Consider the following 13825-nt stretch of genomic DNA (forward strand, 5'->3'; position numbering starts at 1 on the left):
CTTATGTTAACGTCACTACAATGGGTGTTTCAGAGCCATTTCTTCTGGATACTGGAGCAATGAGAAGTTCTATCATTCATTCTAAACTCCCTGGGGAACCTTTGTCTGGTTTAACGAATGTTTCTGTAGGATTTTCTGGCGCCCCTGTTCGCAATCCCGTTTCTTGCCCTTTGCCTATTTCAGTTGGTCCTTATGATTTTGAAGCTCCACTTCTGTTGACGAATGGTTGTGGTGAGAATCTGTTGGGTCTAGACCTTTTGAAAAGAATGCATGCTACGATATATTGTTCTCCTTCTGGCGTACATCTTACTTCAGGACAGAAATTGGTCTCCCCAATGTATTTGTCTAGAAATCAGTTCCCACCTGAATTACTTTCTCTTCCAGCAGCGCTTTGGGCCACGGGTCCGAACGATGTGGGTTGTCTTGAGATTCCGCCTTATGTTGTCACTCTCAAGCCCAATGTTGAATTACCGCGCATCCCACAGTATAAAATTTCTGCTGAAGGTGAGAAAGCGCTTTTGGGAATCATTCATGACTTGATTCAGAAGCGTGTGGTTGAAGAAACAAGAGGCAACACATGCAATAGTCCTATTCTTCCTGTTCTCAAACGCACTGATCCTTCTCAGCCTCCTGTGTATCATTTCGTAATTGATCTGCGGGAGGTAAACAAAATTGTTGTCCCACAATTTCCTGTTGTTCCAGATATTACTGCTCTGTTGACAATGATACCTTCCACAGCGACTTGGTTCTCTGTTATTGATCTAAAGAATGCCTTCTTTAGTATTCCCATTGCAGAAGAGAGTAGGGACATTTTTGGCTTCTCTCTTGGAGGCCGAAGCTTCCGGTTTAAGCGTGCACCTCAAGGCTATTGTGAAAGTCCCTCTATTTACAGCCAAGCTTTAAAATGTCATCTTGATACTTTTCATTTGCCGTCTGGTGCTGCTCTTATCCAGTATATGGATGACTTGTTGGTCGCCGCTGATTCAAAAGATATCTGCAAAGATGTCACTATTGCATTTTTACGCCACTTGTTTAAACTGAATCACAAGGTTTCACCTTCCAAACTACAATATGTTTGCCGAGAGGTTACCTATTTGGGTCATCTCCTATCAAAGGAGGGACGACGATTGACACCAGAACAAATTCAGGCGATTGCGCGAATGTCTGTACCATCCACACAAAGGGAAGTACGTGCCTTTCTGGGTATTACTTCTTATTGTAGACAGTGGATCCCTAACTTCTCTCTAATTGCCAAACCTTTGTTGGTTCTCACTTTAAAAGATACGCCTCACCCCCTTCCTTGGACTAATGAGTGCCAAAAGAGTTTCACTGACTTATGTACCGCTCTGTGTTCTGCTCCTGTACTAGGCACTTCAGATTACACTAAGCCTTTCACGCTCTATGTTCATGAGAGAGAAGGTTGTGCATTGTCAGTTTTAACACAACAATTTGGAGACAAACAGCGGCCATGTGCCTATTTTTCGGCTACGTTAGATCCCGTAGCTAAAGCATTGCCTAGTTGTCTCAAAGCGACAGCAGCAGCAGCAATTTCTATTCGACAGTCTGCTGGAGTGGTGTTGGATAACACTCTCATTGTCATGGTGCCACATGCAGTGGATACTTTACTAAACAGAACGAAAACGCAGCATCTCATGAGTGCTCGTCTAACTGGATACAAGCTGACGCTTTTGTCTAGTCACATACACATCAAACGATGTAATACCCTGAATCCAGCTACTCTGTTGCCCCTTCTAGATGAGGAAAATGTTAAAGAACAGCATGATTGTTTCTTCCGCACTGAGGAAGAGACAAAGGGAAGAATTGACCTGAGAGACACACCGCTAGAGAATCCAGATGGAACCCTATGGGTAGACGGTTCTTGTTTTAAAATACCTAATGGAGATGCAGTTTCAGCCTATGCTGTAACTACTTTACATACAGTTGTGGAAACTGCACGCATTAGACACAATTCAGCGCAAGCAGCAGAATTGATAGCATTAACAAGAGCTTGTGTATTGTCGAAAGGGAAAAGAGTGAACGTATACACTGACAGCCAATACGCTTTTGGTGTAGCGTTCAACTTTGGGCGTCTCTGGAAGGAAAGGGGTTTTCTCACTTCACATGGCACCAAAATACAACATGGTCAGTTAGTGACTGATCTCCTCAAATCACTTGCCTTACCCACCCAAATAGCGATCGTGAAGTGTAGTGCACACAAAAAGATTACGGATGATGTTGGTCGAGGAAATGCGTTTGCAGACGAAATAGCGAAGAAGACAGCGAGAGATTCAACAAGTCGAATGTATGTGGCAGGTCCTGCGAATTGGGTCAGAGAGAGAGGAATGTATGAGAATACTGTGGAAAGTGTAAAAGCGATTCAGAAAGAGGCTTCAGAGAGGGAGATAAGCAAGTGGAAAGAAAGTACGGGAATGTTAGATGAGATGGGTTGTTGGGTGGAATTATCTGAACATCAACATTGGCTGTTACCAGATGCCTATGTTCTCCCAGTGGTTACTATGGCACATGGTCCAGCCCACTTAAGTGCAAAAGGTATTTGTAAACTTCTGGCTCCAGTGTGGCAGAATGAAGGTATCCCAAAATGTGCAGACAATGTTGTGAAGCACTGTATTGTTTGTTTAATGTACAACCCGGGAAAGGGAACCCCAACTCCGGCTGGTAACTTTGCTCCTCCGACATATCCATTTGAGGTGTTGCAAATCGATTATATTCATATGGAGCGATGCAACAACCTCAAATATGTTCTGGTGGTAGTATGCGCCTTTTCAAGATGGATAGAAGCATACCCTCTAAAAGATAACACAGCCTTATCCACAGCTAAAATTTTTCTAAAAGAATTCTTCCCCAGGTTTGGTTTGCCGCGCACTGTCTGGAGTGACAATGGGAGCGAATTTGTTGGCCAAGTCATACAGAAAGTTTGTGCAGGTCTTGGTATCAAGCAAAAGTTCCACGCGGCAAATGTTACAACGGAACCTTGAAGTTAAAGTTAGCAAAGGTTCAAGCGAGTACAGGACTCAATTGGCCCGATGCTTTGCCGTTAGCTCTGCTATCCACCAGAACTGCAGTACACTCTCGTTTGGGAATTAGCCCGTACGAAGTGGTCTTTGGTCGTCCGGCTAACGTATGGGGATTCCGTCGCCCTAAGAAATACTCAGACTTGCCATATCCAATGTTGATTGACTATCTGCATGATCTTACGACTAAATTGCGTGTTCTCCATCAACAGGTTCAGAGTGCTCTGCCAAAGGCATCCACAGACCCAGGTCATTCCATCCGACCAGGTGACTGGATTTGCGTAAAGAATTTCCAGAGGACCAGCAATTTGGAACCCAGATGGCGAGAGCCCCGAATGGTCCTTCTCACCACGAGAACAGCAGTTAAAGTTGAAGGAAAGAAAAATTGGATTCACAGTGTGCATTGTAAGAAAGTGCCTTTGCCTTTGCCCTACGATCAATGGGTACGCAGAGGTGTTGGTGACTGTGAAAGTGAAAGAGTTCCACGATTCGTACCCTTCAGCGATGCACACCTGAATGGGACACTGTCTGAGAAAGAGGACGACGACATTTTACAGGAAGCAATCCCATCATATCGTCGCTTGGATACGACTAATCCACGAACATTCTTCCAAGACCAGAGTGTTCCGGGGAAGGAACGATACGATTTAAGACCTAGACTAAAGAACACTTAAAAGATTTTTCTCTTGTGTAGTATTCTGTCCCGGTTGCAGGGCCACGGTAGGAGTCTGAGTCACGACCTGAGTAGTGGCAATAGGCCTGCAGGATCTACAGTGTCATAGGACGGTGAAACATCGTGATTTAGCGATTGAGGAAGATTGCCGTGAGCATCCATTAGAAAGATGGAAACTACACTAGGCAAAAGAGAAAGAAAAGATGAAATGAAGAAAGCATCCTGTAAAATAATGTACAGTCATTTCAGCGTAACTTTATGTGTTATTATATCATTGTGTATTGTTTTGGCATTTATTGGTTGGATTATTTATGCTTTGCAGCCAAAAGTTATCTCCCCTTTTTCCTCTTTGTCTTCTCCTACTATCTCTCCACATCTCTTTCATACTCTTCCTCCACATGAACTCATTAGAAGAACTGAATATTATAACAATTCCTTTGTCCAGCTATTACATCAGCACCAGTTAGTGGTCAATACAACTGACTGTTGGGTGTGTGGACTTATGCCACATATCACAGAGAAAGGAATGCCATATTTAGTTCTCCCGTTCTCTTATGAAGGTTCTGCTTGGGCTTACTTCGTCATTTTCTCCAATGCTTATCAAAGCAAATTCAGACGATCCGTTAGTACACATGTTAGTGATCCGGATTCTAGTCATAGTTCTTTGATTAAGGGTATGGTAGCTATGGCTAAAATCATGGAAAATAGTAAAATCTCCATTGACGAAAGATAAGCGTACACTAACTGGAACGTCACTCAATATATGTCTAGTCTTAGTGACAAAGTTAAGAAAGGAAAGTCTTCGCCGATTTGGACTATACCATATCAGGGCAACTTCTGCTTACAGATAAACGATCGCTCTTCTGACACCATACAAAGGAATAACTGCTCCTACACATACGTTTATTCCTCTCAGAACTCGCCTCCTCTAGTGCCGTCTCAAGGCACCTATTTCATTTGCTATAATAGGGCTTATACTTGGTTACCAACGGTTTCTCTGGTACTTGTTATATAGCCTTTCTTCTTCCCCCTACTTACACCGCTTCCGCAAATCATCATCGAACCCGATACGGCAGAGGGATTATTGATTCAAAGGTCACAGCAGGACAAGAGGGAGGAGATTTCCTTAAAGGATTTCTTCCCTTCTGGGGTCCAATGGCTAACAGGAGAAATATAAGGCAACTGGTCCGTGTCGTAGAAACTACAATAGACATCACTGTAGGTGCCTTAAGCAACATCACGGCAGAACTACAGGCAGATCGTCTTATGACATTACAAAATCGAGTTGCCTTAGATTTTGTTCTTGCCGATCGTGGTGGAGTGTGCAAATTGATCAGGTCAAGTTGCTGTATTTTCATACCTAATGACGCTCCGACAGTATACCAAGCTATCTCCAAGTTGCACATAATCTCTGAGTCTATTCATCAGGACGAAGGAGATTGGTCTTTTACGGAGTGGTTTTGGGGACTACTGTCCAAATGGGGTTGGAAAGCATTGACGTTTCTTGGTATAAATTTAACCATTATTTTCTCCTGTTGCCTTTGTATGCACTGTGGTCCCGCTATCTGTGACCTCTGTGCTACTATGTGCATCCCAAAACCCAAACCACAAGTAACAGAAAACATAGGAATGATGCTACAGCAACAGCTCGATGACCTCATGGCTATCGACGTGGACTCAGATTAGCATGAGTCTATCTTGCCTGAGTTCTGGCAAAAGGAGGGTCTGAGGAACTTCGATTTCTGATCACGATCGAAGCGACCCGCCATTTTGTGCTCCGCCGCCATTTTATATTGCCATCACTCAGGCAGCACGACGAACAAAGTCTATTCTGCTTTTTCTGCAGCCTGGTGTCGAAATACGCCTTCTGCCTCTATTTACAAAGCTGGTGTTAGAACTAGCCGAGTACACTAATCCCTGTCTGGCTTTTCTAATCCCCGTCTCAACTATCTGTTGGTTCACACTATCCTTTCCTGACCTTATCTTATCGACTGGCCTTCACTGTCTTCTGCTAGCATTCTCTCGTTTCACACCTGTCCTCCAACACACACAAACGTATCTCGCCACCTGCAAGTTAGTTACCAATCCATTAATAAATTAACTTGAGGGCGGGATGACAAATACAGTTTGAGGAGAGGTTTCTTCGAGCCATCTGACACTTTTGTTTTCCAACTTCTCCTATTGGTTCCATCCTGTTTTCTAACTTTTCTTATTGGCTCTTCCTTGTGTGTTCTGGGACTGCCTTTGGTTAATGAACACGAACATTATATGGTATTTAACCCTGTGCGCCACAGAGTGAAGTGGCAGTCTCCTGAGAACCTACTTTGTGTACTTCTAGGATAACTGTACTAGCTGCAGCTAAATAAATCTGATCTTCTAACGCCGACAGAGTGTCCTGTGTCTCTGTGTAGCTAAGCAGGAGAACTCCGGAGACTTTGGGCGTACCCTGCGCCGCCAGGCCCAAAAGGTTCTGGTTCTTCACTTATATGCTGCTCTACTTAGCGTGCCTTTGTGTAGTGGCACATGATAAAGCACACTTCTTTTAGCGTCCAGAGGATGTTTGGTGGTGGCTCGAGCTCTGGAACAATGAGCCGCAGCAGGACTGGGGATGTGCCCCATCGGAGCTCAGGGTGAAAAAAGGAGGACGTGGATGGCAGGGCTCCCTAGCACACCTGAACCGATGACCCTGGGGGATCATCAGACCCCTTAGGGTGCTGGTGACGGGTGCTGGTGCCTGATGTGGCACACAGGTGGCACAGGAGTACTCGATGTCCAAGGGTGATCTACTGGGCGAGCTGCAGGACGTAGCGGAGACAGGAAAGGGATGCTAACATGTCATTACAATATGCATGATGCTGAGAGGGAAATCAGGATGAGGTTGATATCTACCAAGTCACGCATGTCACCTAGAAATATGTCTGTATTGTTTTTTGAACAACTGAATTCTGCATGGCATTGGGGGGATGGAGGTGATCCAGCACTTGATGATGAAGACTATCTGGGTTCTGTTGACATGATGCCTTTTTTTCTAGATACCCTGGACAATGGGAAACTCGGTTTTAGGGACACTGTAGGGCTGCTGGGGGTGTTCTCTATTTGAGGTCTCAGCTGTTAGCTCAGTCTTGAGGCCTGCGTGTAGTAGGATCACCCTGCCTATAGTTATACGAGTAGTTTAGGAAGGGGTATTGTGCAGGCACTGTGTCGCATTGTTAACGTGTTTACCAGAAGGGGTGGGTGGGTTGGGTGAGTGACAGGGAATAAAGTTTATATGTTTTATTTGTTATAGCTGTTTACTGAGTCGACCGGATATATGGAGACACTAGTGGTGGTGTGCAGGTGGAGCCACCAAGGTATGGAGAGACTGGCGGGGTTGCCGTGGAAGCATTGCACAAGAAGATACACCATCACTTACACAGACATATAACCTACTAACGTGGAATATGAGGATGTTAGGAAGTTATGTAAAACTCCGCACGGCACTCTTGCACCTTAGAAGGCATCAGGTAAAAATTGCATGCCTACATGAAACCCATTTAATGTATCTGGAGGAGGAGAACCTCAAGAAGAAATGGTGCGGTCAATTCTCCTCCACCACCTATTTGACCTATGCAAGGCAGGTGTTGGTGTGGGTAGCACCAGGGGTCCCATTTAAACTTACATACTCCAAGGCAGACATTAAGAGTTGATACATTTACCTTCTGACAGTGTCTGATGGTAAGGACATTGCCATTTGTAATCCCTATGCTCCCAATATCGACAAGAAATACATTTACCAAAAGATACAGGATCTATTGATGGTATGTGTTGGCCCCTCTATGGTGTGGGTGAGAGATTTCAACTGTATATTGGATGGGGCAATGATAGGCACCATCCTACACAGGACACTAAACCGGTATGTCCTTCATTCTTAAAGAAGTAATGCACAACAAGGACAGTGGGGATGTGTGAAGGATGTTAATTCTGAACAGATGAAAATACTTATGTCATTCTTAAACACACCACACCCATAATAGACCAGACAGGATACTAATAATGGTGGAATTTATCCATATGGTGAGAAGGGTGAGATACTTACCCCACTTCCTGTGGGATCATTCCCATTGATGGTAGACTTTGATGGGGGTGGAACTCACAGGAAAAACAAGTGATGGGGGCTTTAACTTGGGGTACTGGATCATCTGGAGTGTATGGAGGAGCTACTGACTCAGATCGCTTCCTGCCTAGATCACAATTGTGGCTCCACAGCCACTAGGGGGAATGAGTGGGAGGCTCTACAAGCAGTGGTGCAGTGGGTCTGTATGAGTAACAGTTATAGGGTGAGGAGGCAGCTCTAATGGGACTTGACACACAGTAACTGCACCAGACTACACTACAATGAAAGGAGCAAGACAACAGGGAGCCTAGGCAGGAGCTGCTATATGCACACAGATTTATGACCGAGACTTGGGACAGACTTGATAGATTCATGCAGAGGTAACATCGGCAGAAAATACAGAGAGGGAGATATACCCAGTAACATTTGGGCCTGGTCATTGCAGAGAAACAAGAGACAGCCCGGGTGACTTTGCAGGGACACCCTAATGGCACACTGGGTATGACACAGGCTGAGATCAATTGTGTCTTTCGTAACCATTTGAAGGATATGTATCGAGCTGCAGGTGGGGCTGACCCAAATTTGATGGCAAAGTTCCTGGATAGGGTCACACTCCTGCAGGTGCCAGAGGCCCAACAAGACAAATTGGAGACAGACATTACCCTAGAGAAATGCTTTAAGCTATGGGGGAGCGCACACCGGGTATGGTCCATGAGGGGAATGGTTTGCAGTTGAGTACTACCAACATTCCTCACCCCTGCTGTCTGAAAGATTATTTAAAGTATTTCAAGAGACTTATAATATGGGAGCTTTGCCCCCCCTCACTATGAAAGAAGGAATTATATGCATGCTCCCAAAGCCAGGTATGGACCTCTTGGACTATCCTCATATAGAGCGTTGACTACGATCAACACAGACTCCAAGGTACTATGCAAAATCCTGGAGATACACTTTAGTGTGGTAGTGGAGCCAATGTGCTTTTTTACCAGGTGGTAGCACGGCTATGAAGCTATTGTGCTTAAAGCATATCCCTCAGTCAGTGAGTAAGAGGGATACTGAGTTGATACTGATGGCAGTGGATATAGCCAAGGCCTTTAACATGCTAGATTGGTCTCACCTGTTGAAGGTCCTTAGGAGTATAAGATTCAGACCGGTCTTCTGATTCTGGGGGCAGCTGTTATATGCATATCCCCATGCCAGGGTTCAGAGCGGAGACATTCTCTCGGTGGACTGGGGATGTCCCCTCTACTTACTGCTGTTTGCTGTGGCTATGGAGCTGCTGGTGATATAGCTCAGAACAGTACTTGCAGGATGAGGGATGAGAGTCGCGAGTTTACTTCTATGCTGATAACGCAGTCGAGGAAGGCTGTACCGAAACTCTTGACTTATCTGGCAAAATACGGGGAGTAGGCGGGACTTAAGATCAAGAGGACAAAGTCCATCCTTTTTCTCCTGGGCAGACTGGTAGGAAGACCCAGGCAACACTGGCCAGACCTTGAGCTCAGGTGGGAACTCAACAGTTTTAGAGACTTAGAAATAAGAGTGGCAGGGACCCCTGAGAAGAAAATTAAGTACAATGTGAGAAGGATGATTGATGGGCTGCGTGCTTCGATACGCTTTTGGACCTCCCTGCCTTTGTCCACAATAAGAAGGGTGGCTCTTGCCAAAAAGATCTTTCTGCCTAGGTTCCTCTATGCAGTACAAAATAAGCTCTGCCTGGTGTCCCAAGAGATGTTCCAGATATTTAACAGCCTACTGATCTCATTGGTGTGGGTGGGACAGAGATGTCGGGTGGCCCTCAATACTCTAAAAAAAGATGAGGAAGATGAGAGACAGGGACTCCAAGACATATAGCTATATTATTACACCGGTCATAGTCAGAATGGAGCAAAATGAACCACTGAGACAGGCAACTGGGAAAGAGGCTTCTTCAGGGAACATGCAATGATACGCTCTTAATGGCGCTATTGATGCAGGGTAGCAAAGTTGGGGGAGAATACAACTACCTGATGTGACATACCAACTACGTATGGGAACGGGTGGTGGTCAGGGTCTTACGATGCCCCCCTCTCTAGGACCTGGAGTTGTCGGTCTTAATGCAATTCTGTGATTTCACCAGGACAGGGTTCCCCAGTGTCTAGACACCGAGAGAGACGTTACAAATGAAGCTCTATTTATGAGAGGCTGCACACCTGATATCACTGTGCAAGACTCTGAAGGCTGATAGGCCTGGGAGAGAACTGGCAGCTAGAGCCGCCTGGTGCACTAACCTTGGAGAAGAGCTTACTTACTGGGAATGTGGTACGAGGCATGCATCGGTCAAGGGGACTTCTAACTATGATAGATTTAAGCTAAATCACTTTAACTTTCCATCGCACTTAACTCGATCCCATTAGTTTAAGTAGAATTTACACTGGTCTCACAGCATGTTGCCAGTGATGTGGACAGAAGTGTGCAGGCTTCATCAATTCGACAAGTATTTGCCCCATGGTACAGAAGAATTGGGGAGCAGTCATGCTTTGCCTCTATGAAGTGACCGGGCTTGCCTAGGAACTTACTCCATGGCACAGTTTATTGGGAATCTTCAAAAGCCCAAGGATGGGATATTGCACCTTGAATTCCTGCATTCAGTGCAGCTATTGGTGAAACAGTGAATAGCTAGGGGATTGCAGGAGATGAAGGCCCCTAGCAGACACACTCTGACTGCTAATCAGTGCTAAAGTGCATGTGCTTTCTCCCCTAAAACATGGTATGATTGGTTTACATCTGTATGGAAACTTCAGGAATCTGCTGTAATCCACAAAATTGCTACAACCCATCAGTAACCCTTTTGTGCCAATAAAAAAGCTGAGCCACTTGTGTGGCTGGGCTTAGCACCTGTGACAGGAATAGATCAAAACGATGTCAATGGGAGTCTCCTCGCAAGGGCTCCCATTGACCTTGGTTTGATCCATTCCTGTCACTGGCACTAGGCCCAGCCACACAAGTGGTGCAGCGTTTTTATTGGCACAAAAGGGTTACTGATGGGTTGTAGCAATTTTGTGGATTACAGCAGATTCCTGAAGTTTCCATCACAGAAATATAAGGAAAATGTGTGATTTGACTATTTCAGGCAAATTTTGAGATTTGCAGAGCATTGTAGATAAGAAAATCTCATGGGATCCACGCAAGGCACACCACCCAAAAATCCCATGGTTGTCTAGTTTTAAAAAATGTTGGTGGTTTGTAGTTTTGTGTGGGTGGTACCACAGAATAGCCCTAAATACAGGGGCTACCTGTAATGCTTATCTATCAATATAGCATTTTAGTGCCCTTTTTGATATGGTCTCTTGGCCCACCCACACAAGTGGGTTACTGTTCATATTGGAGGACATGTTGCAACTGAAAGTGGTAGAAAATTTCCATCTCCCTGCAAATTCCAGTACTTTCCTTCACAGAAATGTGAGTAAAATTTGCTTTTTAAATCAAAGTTTGAGGTTTGCAAGGGATTCTGGGTAGAAACAGTGGTGAAAGCCACTCAAGTCACCACACCCTGGATTCCCCCAGGTGTCTGGTTTTGAAAAATTTGCAAGTTTGCTAGGTTTCCCTAAGTTGCAGGTAAACAAGAACTCAAATTCACAGCCCCCCACTTTGCAAGAAAAGGGACTGTTTTGAGTGGAAACATTTGATATATCTATAATGGATTTGGGGACATTTTCTGTCACAGGCACTAGACTTACCCACACAAGTGAGGTACCATTTTTATCAGGAGATTTGGGGGAATGCTGGGTGGAAGGAAGGTTGTGGCTCTCCTCATACTCCAGAACTTTCCATCACAGATATTTGAGGCAAATTCGTTTTTTAAGTCAAAGTTTGAGGGTTGCAAGTGATATTGGTCAAAAAAACCTGGTGAAGGTCATGCAAGTCATCACACCCTAGATTCTCCCCGGTGTCTAGTTCCCAAAAATGGGCAAGTTTGCTAGATTTCCCTTGGTGCCACCTAAGCTAGGGCCCAAATTCCACAGCTACCCACTTTGCAAAACAAGGGTCAGTTTTGAGTAGAAAAATGGGATGTATCCATGTTAGTTTTGTGTTCTTTCCTGTTGCAGGCAATAGGCCTACCAATAGAAGTGTGTTCCATTTTTATTGGAAGGCGTTTAAGAGCATAGAATTGTAGAACATTTGTTATACAAATTTGTTTTAACTGCATTTGTGCCTCCCAAAGCCTGTGTGTGAGACAGAAGACATTTTGAAAAATACACTCTAAATCATATGCTACGATAGGCACCCATGAATTATGAGATGGACAAATAGCCGCTGTTCCTAAACTCCATATTTTGTGTCCATTACAGAAATAGATAGGTTTCCTGGATAGTCATTTTTCACTATATATATTTCACCGTATGAATTGGTCTATACTAATACACTATACACTAATAAAAGCCATTTACAGTGCAGCTCAGTTGTTGGCTCTGGGTACCTTGGGTTCTTGGAGAATGCACAAATCCTATATATCCCCATAACCACAAGGGTCTAGCAGATGTAATGGTATATTGCTTTTTGTACCTCAATCATCATGACAAAAGAAATATGAAATTGTTGTCCCAAGTGACAGTTTTGTTCCTATTCATTTTCAATATTTCTTTATTTCAACAGCTATTTTTTTTTTAGGAAAACCTTGAGGGTTTTACACAGATGAACCCCTTGCTGAATTCAGAATTGTGTCTGCTTTTCAGAAATCAAAACCCATAGGTTTCTCACTGGTTTCCACCACAAACTGGAAGAAGGTTGCGAGCATAAAGTAGGTTGAGAGCACAAAAATTGGAAAATGGGCTACCACTTTGAAAAATGCCAAAACGTAGGTAAAAAATGTTTTTTTTTATTCAGCTCTGTATATTCCTGAAAGCGGGGAAGATGGGGACTTTAGCACAGCAAACCATTCATGGATGGCATTTTTAGAAAAATAACTATTATCTGGAGCACTTTTTTCCTATTTTTCCACAAAAACTCAAACTTGAGCTATATTTTACCTATTTTCTCGATCCCTTCTAGGAGAATCCACAAACTCTGGGCAACTGTAGAATCCCTAGGATGCTGGAAAAAAGGACGCAAATTTGGCATTGTTGGGCTTGGCCCTTTTTGCTGGGTTGTCCCCAAACATTTTGCTTCTTCCTCCTATTTTTTCCTGGCCTGTTGTTGTTGGTTTTAGGACTCTGGGCACTTTACCACTGCTGATCAGTGCTAAAGTGCACATGCTCTCTGTGTAAATTCTTATTATGATTGGTTCTCCCTGAGTGTCATATTTGATTTATTGGTCAGTCCCTAGTAAAGTGCACTGAGTGTGCCGGGGCTGGTAAATCAAATACTACTAGTGGGGCTGCAGTACTGATTGTGCCACCCACATGAGTAGTTCTGAAATGGTAACTCAGACCTGCCACTGCAATGTCTATGCGCAATTGTTAACTGCCATGTCGACTTAGCAAGTGCACCCACTTGCCAGGCCCTAACCTTCCCTATTCTTGCATTTCAGTCACCCCTAAGGTAGGCCCAAGGTACCCCCCTGGGCAGGGTGCAGTGTATGTGAAAGGTAGGACAAGTACTGATGTGTGTAACATGTCCTGATAGTGAAATACTGCCAATTTCATTTTTCACAATTGAAAGGACATCTTGCCCCATAGGACAGAATAGGGAATGCTTTGTAACATTTTACAAGCATATCTTCTCATAGGGGTAAGATGGAACAATTATTAAGGATGGTTTTAAAATTGTGTGCTTGAAAATGTCACTTTTAAAAAGTACAAAAATAATAGTTGATGGACAGAATGCAGATCAATGTCACACATTCACCCCAGTACAGAGATCTGGGCCTAAATCCATCGTTTTTTTGCTCACCATGCCGTTCCAGTTTGAACCCAGCCGTATGCAAATCAGTCTAGACCATGTGCCTCATGGGAACAGTCCAGCACGAACTGCCAACCCAGGTCCTCCCTGGACTGGAAACAAGCATCCTAGGATCGATTTCGGGGTTTCACCCCTCTTCAGCCAGGA

The sequence above is a fragment of the Triturus cristatus genome, chromosome 7 (assembly GCF_964204655.1).
Source record: "Triturus cristatus chromosome 7, aTriCri1.1, whole genome shotgun sequence".
NCBI lineage: Eukaryota > Metazoa > Chordata > Amphibia > Caudata > Salamandridae > Triturus > Triturus cristatus.